A 9,882-nucleotide genomic window follows, 5' to 3' on the forward strand; every position below is an offset into this window, starting at 1 on the left:
TCAAGATTCTAAATGCTAATTTGCAAATCATATTCCAGCAACCAAATGGGCCCTTAAGAATTTGAGGGAGATGGAGAGTTTGTAGAATATAGCTGATTGAAAACAAGATATTATTCTAGAATCTACCCACTAGTACATTTGACCCCATTTTTAGACCAATTTTTTTGACCATCTATTCAAATGGGGTCAAATTGGTGGGAATAGGCAAGGAAAAATGTCATTTTAAAAAAATCCATGCTCGTGTTGGTCAAAATTTTGACCAACATGGGCTTCATTATGTTAAAATGAATGGTTTTCTATTTCGCGCCCTGATTCATTGTTATGGCAAAAAGACTTGTATGCTTATTTCTGCTTCCATGGCACAGACTAAAATGGTATCCGCAAACAAAATTTGCACCCTCCCTATATGTATCGTACAAGATATTGAAGAAAAATGGTGTTGAAGGGCAAAGAAATTTCTTTATCTGTTTATTTATGCTTCCATGGTGCAGACTGAAAGGGTATGTGCCATCTAGGGTTTGTCCTTGCCAAATCTTGAATAGTTTGTGCTTTATATGGCTGAATCATTAGGCAATGATGGAATGGTGGGAGGAATCAAAGAAAGAAATGGGAGTTCGAATGAAAACTTTGGCTAAAGAGAATAATTCTATTAAACCAACTTATAAAGCAGTGGTTATAGAGTAAGTATTGACCATACCAAAGTCAAAATTATTTGAAGGAGAGCTATGCATTAAGCAAGTGGGTAATGGAGGAGATAGTAGCCGATGATGCCAATGGACATCGAGCAGGACCTGGAGATGGAGACACAGATATCTACCTTGACAATGGAAAGTGTGGTGAAGGTAAGGTCTTGTCAAAAAGTATGATGCCTGCCCTTTCTTCAATCCTTATAATATTTTTTCCTTAGACCATCTTTGTTCTATAATTATGGGGGTTTACAAACACATTATAGGCATATGCATCTCTACCCAATTATACATAATAGTTACAAACTAATTGATTATCAAATAATATCTAGGTAGTGATAATACCAAAAGAGTTGATATAAGAATAATATATGTTGTAAATGATAGCCTGAAACAAGAGGGGGATGTATATGTCCATACCAGGTATGTCTTGATTGTCTTTGTTTAGAGTTCAATTAAATATTGCTACTAAAGAGTTCTGACTGTGCTCCTTTATATGGTTGTATAAACTATCTTTCTGTTAAAACTTAAAATGCCTATTTTTTATTATTATTTGTATATCTTCCTTATTTCCCCCTTTCATCCTCCCTGTTCTTGAATGGTGAGCTATATATATTTATGTGGAGGACTTAACGTCACTAATCCTTGCTGGAGTCAATGTCTATTTTAAAGAGACACATCTCTTCTCCTAAATAATTGCTAACCATTCTGAATGCAAGCATACATGTTAATATTCCTCAAGACCATCGATATCTTGAAATATTTTAATTACTTGCCTTAATGCTATTGTTTTTTCAATTAATTATTGGCAATTAGAAAAGAATATGGCTTCTTGCATCCTGATCATATATAATTGGTGGTATCATTACAGTCTCATGACACTTGGGCCTTGGTAAAAACAATGAATCTTTTTGAATTCAATGGATATATTGGACATTTAGATTTTGATTGCATTAATTTCAAGCTATTAACCCTAATTTAATTTTAAAAAGTAATTTAATTCCATTCTTTTTTATGAGAGATGGGTTTGTGTGAATCACTACTAATGAAACATGGGTAAATGAGTTTGACTCAAAAATTACATAGATGAATCCTTATAGAAATATCACAATTTGAGTTGCTATGGAAAATATCTTCTACTTAGTATTTTAATTCTTAGTACTTAGTTTTAACTACTAAATATTTTCGGTTTACATTCTTTGTTAAGACAACAATGATGATGCTGATTTATGCTTTGAAACTTGTTATATGTGTAGGCATGTGTGGAAGATGGGTGTGATAAGTCAGTTGTAAATCTTCTCTACATGGTTCATCACATCACTCAATTTTTATAGAAACAGTTTTCTATTTCATGCCCTAATTCATTATTATGGCAAAAAGACTTGTATGCTTATTTCTGCTTCCATGGTGCAGATTGAAGTGGTATTCACGAACAAAAGCTGCACCCTCCCTGTATGGATCATACAGGATATTGAAGAAAAATGGCATTGAAGGGCAAAGAAAGTTCTTTATTTACTTATTTATGCTTATTTCTTCTTCCATGGTGTAGACTGAAAGGGTATCCGTGAACAAAATCTGCACCCTCCCTATATGGATCGTACAGGGTATTGAAGAAAAATGGTATTGAAGGGCAAAGCAAGTTCTTTATGTGCTGCTCCAGCACATTGATGTCCTTCCTAGATAGATCTTTAGCAACCTACAACACAAAGGGGATTGAAACAACATCATCGAATTGGGAATAAATAAAAATGCAAGGGAATGGCATAAATAACACACTGAATGCTCCTCATGTACTTTTTCATCATCTTAAGTCCTCCATTTTGGAAGTTCTATGTCTCTTACATATCTTGTTCTATATAACTTTTAACCTTTGTGCCTTCTACATCTACTATATAAGCTTTCATTGTCATAGTCTTTTATTAGATACTATGATCTTTATGTTTATTATTGTGAACTTCATTCAGTCATGTTGCACTCTTACCTTTTAGTAACTCATTGTTCTTTTCATTTCATGAACTCTATCTAGTCATGGTTCACATTTTTTATTGCACAAGGATAACAAATTATCATTGATTTTCTATTTCATCATTATTAGGAAGACTAGGTTGTGTAATTAATAATGATTGGGTTTTTTTTTTGGAGGGTGCAATTTAGTCTAATGATTCTAATGTTCAAGAGAAGCTTCTTGGATACCCATTGGATGATTCTAAAATATTGGAGCTTGTTACTCAATAGATTCATGGAGTAGGTACAAACATTTTTCTTTTTCTTTTTTGGCATTTCTTAGCTCATGCTTTTGACTACTTGTTATGTAACTTTAGTTAATGCAACACAAATCCTAATACATGTTATAACTATTAGAAGAATTATATATCTAGTTGATTATTACTATGCATCTCATATACTATTTAGTATTACATTAAAAAAATTCATATTCTTTTAGGTTGTTCAAGATTTTTTCATTTATTTATATTTTAAAATGGAAATTTTGATTTTTTAAATATGAAATAGTCATTTCCTATATCTTGTACTAAACTTTTACCTTATCCCAAATTGTGCCCCAATCTCCAAAATTGAGAGAGCTTTTCATACCCAATGCCCTAGGTTCTCTACTAATTGAATGAAAGATACTTCTACCCTTCAAACAATCAAATCAAGCCCTCTGATTTCTCAATAAGAGTGGCTCCCAGTTGAGTCCTATCTATTTCAAAGAGTAGTTGGGATTGCTAAGTAGCTGTAAGCTATTACTGAATGGTGTGTTGGATACCACTGAATCTTCTTTTGTCTATACAAAGTTTTTTGTGTTTCACAGGTTTTCTAACTGTTATTAATTAGGATAGTGATTAACCATAGCCACCATTCCATCATTTTAACTAAGTAAATTGATTAACTTGGCCCTACCTTTATATTTTGTGCCTATCATCCATAGTGCAACAACTAGAAACTTTCTAAAAGATCTTATTTTGGCACAAAAGGAAACTTGGTTTGAAACTTTGATGTATACCCGTGCACTATTCCAAAGATCTTATTTTAGTACAAGAACAAGGAATGTTAGCATAAGTTGTAGAATCTATGTCTACACATTTTAGTTTCATTTTATTGAATGTTTATAGATCCCTTCAACTAATCCATTTCATACATATCTTGTAATCATTGCATTCCATGAGAAGACATCATGTAAGTTCTTATATTGAAAATTGTAACTCTTCCCACTATTAAGTCCACAGTGTTCAAAATACAATCTCTATTGCAAAATTAGGTTCCTCTGGACTACATGGTTTTGTTAGATCTAGATACACTCATCTACTTAATCAAGTTAAATGAAATCCTCCTGGAGATAACAAGACAACGACCGACCTTTTACTTCAGTTTCAAATAATTCCCACTCTATATGATTTTAAGATGGCTTAGAGTTTCCAAAAGTGTTTAACTACACTACTACATTTGATCTCATTTTTCTACCAAAATTTTTGACCATCAATTAAAAAGGTTTAGGTTGGTCAGATTGTAGAAGGAAATTTTTCTCTTTTTTAAAAATCTAACCCGTGTTGGTTGAAATTTCAACCAACACTAACATGTTGGTCAAAATTTCAACCAATATGGGATATAACTTTAAAATAAAAAATCATTTGACCGAGTGTGAGAAGTAGTTGGAGGATGGTTAAGGGTTTAAGTTTTAATTTGCAAATGAATTCCCTAAAATTTGCCGGTTACAGTTTTGGTGAAGAGGTGGCATTTATTCGTAGCCACATTGTAGAGGGGCATGAATTGATGCAAATGCAATAGCTACAAATGTTACAGAGGCAAGAACAACAACAACAACAACACATACAAGGTTTGTTAAATGGCTCTGTTAATGGGTTGGTCGGTAATGATCCTCTCCTCCGACAGAACCCAGGGATAGCAAATGCCATTGCAACAAAAATGTACGAGGAACAACTAAAGCTACCTCATCTGAGAGATTCCATGGATGATGGATCCCTTAAGGTGTTTGATTAGTTTATGCACCCATTTGAATACTTATCAAACTAGTGTGTAGTATGAAAAATGGTACTAATTTAAACACATAAAATGTGTGACTTCATTTTGTAAATCATCATTAATAGACAATTGTATGGTTGCTGGTAAATTGTTTTCACTAAGATTTGGAGATAATGTTGGTCAGTTATGGTATGCAAACCAGACAACAATGCTAAAGGTAGCAAACACACCTGGGTAGCCTTCAAGGTATATAAATTCTTAGCACAAACTCCTATGTCAAACTTACACTAATTCATGTATTTACAACTAGAAAGTGTGAATTGAATTTTAGTATTTGGTTCTAGTATAATGGTTTTTCATTTGAGCTAAAAATTTTGCTTGATGATTATACATTTGGATTAGAGTTTTCTTTCCAAATTGTATTTCTCACCATGTATATGTGGCCTTAGTTCCTTGTTATTTTGCATGTTGCATGTATAGGCAAGTTTTACATAGTACTGGAGGTAAAATGTTCGTTGCTCTCCAGTAGGTCCAAGTGCATAATCAATAGCTGCTTGTAGCCCCATAGGTGTGTAAATTCTTTTCTTGTTCAATTATGTTAACTTTTATATATAATTATATAATTAGGCCCTTTTGTAAGGATACTGATGTATTGGAGGATATACAATGGCACAGGACATCAAAACTAAGATGAATGTAGTACTTGGTCAGAGATTTGGTGCCTTAGAAGCTTCATTGTTTGGGGTACCAGGAGCGTGTCACTCAAAAACAAGCTTGCTAAGCCTAGGTTTGATGTCTTTCAAATTTAGATCCAAAAAACAAGTCCAACAATCTTTTAAAATGACTATCTAAGAAAGGTTTGGTTTGAGAGTGTTGAGGGTAGCCTTGCTTTGAGGCTGCCCCTACATATTTTCACTACTACATTTAACCTCATTTTTTGACCAAAATTTTTGACCATCAACTAAATAAATTTAGGGTGGTCGAAATATAAAGGAATTTTTTTTTTTTTAATATATAAAACCCATGTTGGTCGAAATTTTGACCAACACAGGGCCTATACATCCACAAAGGAAAAAAACATTTGTCATTTTAGGTCTTTTCTGCACTCGATTTCATTGTTTCATTTAAGGTTTTCTCTAAATTTTCACATGGTTTTTGCAGAGGGTAGGGCTGGTCTTCAAAGTGAATCTGGCCCCTACTATGGCTACAAGAAAATGTGGGCTAGTCTTGAAAGTGAATATGCACCTTGCACCCTAGTCGAGCTTCTTCTGGAAAACATGGGCTCTCTTTCCTATCTACTCAATCCTCATCATGAAGTTTATGGCATTTGAGGAGGGTCAGTGCACTATTTGCTGGGTATTTCATTATCCTCATACCCATAGTTAGAATATAGAATATACAGTTGCACATTCTTTCCCTTTCTATAGAATTACACTTAATTGGAGATTTAATTGTAGTGTTTTTCTGAGATCAAGTTTTTAAGTCAATTGTATATTAAAAATATGAGAGCTTTTTAAAATGTTCATAACAATTTATTCATATTATTTCTATAATAGATCATAGAATATAATAGATCTTACACAATTGAATTCAGAAGTGTATGATTATTACAATTAGATCTCTCCAATGAACCGTCATTAGAAAAAGGATGTGTCAGATATTTATTTTATTAACCATGGATTAAGTAACTACACACCCGAACGTAATCAATCTACCTAATTTTTTTCAAAATAATCTTACAATTAGTTCCATCTTTTCTTGTTAAGATCCAAAACTTGTTGTAGTAATCTCCTAAATCAGAAATAGAATTCAAGTCTATTAAGACATTAGCTATTAATTGGAAAGGTTTTGAATAACTAAAAGTTCACCTGAGGATCATTACAAAAAACTTAGGAAAATTCTTTGCTGAGATGTAGGTTAGAGAAAGATGTGCACTTGAATTACTTCTGGACAAGATGCATAAAGCTTATTTGTGTAAGGAGTCAATACATCTCTGTGATTGATATTTGATTTCTTGATTTTGTTGCATCTTAAAAAAGGATTATTATAAGGGATTGTGATGGTCCAAGTGCCTCTTTTTGCTGTCCATTGTGGTGGGTGTTTCTAATACCTACTAGCACAACGGTATCCTGACCCCAAAAGCACTTGCATTGGTAATACATACCCAAACTTCAAGAAGGAACGCCTTTGGACTGCATATGTCTCCTCCATGTATTGGTCTATAACAACCTTAAGCACTATTGGATATGGAGATCTCCATGCTAAGAACACTAGAAAAATGGTTTTCACTATAACATACATGCTCTTCAATCTTGGGTTACAAGCCTACTTGATAGGCAATATGACCAATCTTGGTGTCCATGGCTCTAGAAGAACATTTAACTTTGTAAGTATATGCAGTAATAGTATTAACTAGGATGCATATTAATAACCTAGTATATTGGTTTTCTATGAAATTGTTGATGGAGTGCTATGTTAGATGGGGTATAGAGATATGTAGCGAATGCTGCCTCAAATTTTTGTGATAGAAACAAACTACCACATACACTAAAAGAAAAAATTCTTGGAGATATGAGGCTCAAGTTTGAAATGGAAGCTTTGCAACAACAAACTATAGCAATCCTTCCCAGGGCAATTCAATCTGCTATAGCTCAACATTTATTTTAGTCAACAATGCAAAAATTCTATCTCTTTCATGGAGTTTCAGATGATTTCATTACTCAGATGGTAAATTAATCACGTTTTGCTAAAAATTTGTTAATGTGGGTTTAGAGATTTCCACAATCTATGTTTATATCATTTAATTGTTTTAGAATTTAGTTTGTGTAATTTTTTATATCAACATTTCAGATTACATTCTATGATCTATAAATCAGAATGTTAAGAGAATGAAAGAATATGTAAGATTATAAGATTGTAAGATTTACAAATAACAATTATTTGCTTTGCCTCATAAATGGATTAATGATTACCTCTTATACCAATTTAATTTGAACTATTCTCTATAGGAGAAGAGATCTAATAGCCATCCAGGTTAATTTTGAGCACTTAGATCTCCTAAGCTGTAAGTTGAATTGTGCTGATTTTTCCAATGTAGCTTTGTAGGTGAATCAAGAGTTTAAAGCTAAGGTTTTATTTTTGGGATCTCTTAGAAGCAATGGAGTGTGAAGTCATTGAAAAGTGTCATTTTAAAACACTCGTCCATATTCTAATAGCCCCTCACCAAAAAATAGTACTTTTGGCACAACTGGACCAATCAATAACCAAGGAAGATAAAAATGATCAACTATTAGTATGTGTGTGATTGACAATTAGTGCATGTATTATCAGCTATTAATATATATGTTATCATTTTTTGGAACTTTTTAAAAGTGACAATTAGGAAGTATCTATCACAAAACCCTCCTCATGATCAATGACCCCACAGTGGCTACTAGATCTCTTCCCCTATTTTGTTTCTGAGATTTGAAATGAATTTTATATCGTTACTATTCTCAATTTCTTGTATCTTTTTCACTTGTGGGTATTCGCATACTAGTCATATTGAAGTTATGTAAAGTTGTAAGCATTTATCTCTATGTGCATTCTTCTTTACAAGTGACAAAGATGGTGGCAGAGTACATTCCTCCTAGAGAAGATGTAATTCTCTAGAATGACATCCCATTTGAGCTATATATAGTTGTTTATGGAGTAGCTGTAAGTTACATTCTCGCAATCTTGCATTCTTTTTCCATATCTATCATGATTCTTGCTTTGACACTATTCGGTATGATTCTTGCTCTGACACTATTTAGTTTATTCAATGAAAACATTTTTTTTAACCATGAAGTTGCATTCTTTAGGCATATTGAGGGAAGCAATAACAAACCCTCTCTTACAAGATGCCGAAGATAATTTTTACATTCTCTCATTTTCAACAGCATCTAAAGTAGCTTAAAGGAACAAATTTAGAGCATTTTCCATCCAAAATATAGGTTACTTGTACAGAAAGTGATGCAAAGTCTCCATTGCCAATAGGCCTTAACTATACAACTTCAAAAGGGAATGCTCAATTCATGGAAGAACTTCTGAAAAGAGGATCCAATTCTAAAGATGCAGATTATAATGGCTTCACTTCTCCGGTTAGTCAAATTATTTATTACTCTTATTATCAATGGGCTAATGTTTTTGATCTTATGAATTGATATTTTGGAAAAAATCATATTAACAAGTTGAATCCCCTCGTAAAAGCTTTCTTCCTATAAAATTCTTATTAACAAACAGAGTAGCCTTAGAGTACAAAACCTAAACTAAATTCCATAAAATATAATAGTCCCCCTAATTAGTAGCCATACTAATCATTTACATTGTAACCAATTTGTTCCAGAGTAAGCATATTGAAAAACTGGATGATTTTCAGCATTCATTGTTTGGCATGTTTGAATGGGAGATGAGCATGAATTCTACAATAGGGGATCTAAAAATTAACTCAATCTCTAACTCTTTTCATCCTCAATCAATTGCAAGTCCACCCAAAAGAGTAACAATACACTTATCTCATCCAAGCACTCAGAAATCAGATATATTACGTGGAAAATTGATTGTTTTTCCTTCATCACTGGAGGAACTATTGCAAATAGCAGGTAGATTCTAGAAATTTGGCATTATAGTTTGATTTCTTAGATGTGTTTGTTTAATTTTGAGAAAATTCAAAGTTCTTTTTCAAAATATTCTCTCTTCAACAATATGCCTTGTGTACTTGATAGTAGGGCAAACATTCAGATGCAGAGCAGCCATTGTACTGAACCTAGATGGTGTAGAGATCGATGATATCAATGTAATTAGGGACAATGAGCCTTTATATCTTTGTTAATTAAATTTTATAAGACACGTTTCAATCAATAGGATTAAAAAGATCAGATAATCGTCTTTAACTGACCTTATAGAAAAGATCAGGAGTTGATCTGCAATTAGCAAAATATAAAAGGATTATAATGTATATACTATACTACCTTACAGATTTTCCAAAACTGTAATGTTCGTCTTTCTAATTCAATGTTACTATACAACAACAAAGATTTACAATGCAGGAGAACTTCAAATAGATCTATTAGAAGAAACTTGCAATATTGCACTTTTAGTGCCTTTTCGAGGAATTACCAAATTTTACGTGTAAGCACCAAATTTTACGTGTAATTTGATATTATATGTGTTGTTTCTTTTTAATTAGGTTGGC

General features: G+C 32.7%; 2 pseudogenes; both read left to right on the plus strand.

The window, feature by feature from the left end:
- Positions 1–745: 745 nt before the first annotated feature.
- On the plus strand, positions 746–8,604 carry LOC149567770 (potassium channel KAT1-like; annotated as a pseudogene).
- Positions 8,605–8,722: 118 nt separating this feature from the next.
- On the plus strand, positions 8,723–9,519 carry LOC149567771 (potassium channel KAT2-like; annotated as a pseudogene).
- The last annotated feature ends 363 nt before the right edge of the window (positions 9,520–9,882 follow it).

Source organism: Cupressus sempervirens, chromosome 3, assembly GCF_028749045.1.
Source record: "Cupressus sempervirens isolate cs-2001-9-10 chromosome 3, ASM2874904v1, whole genome shotgun sequence".
In the NCBI taxonomy this organism is placed as follows: domain Eukaryota; kingdom Viridiplantae; phylum Streptophyta; class Pinopsida; order Cupressales; family Cupressaceae; genus Cupressus; species Cupressus sempervirens.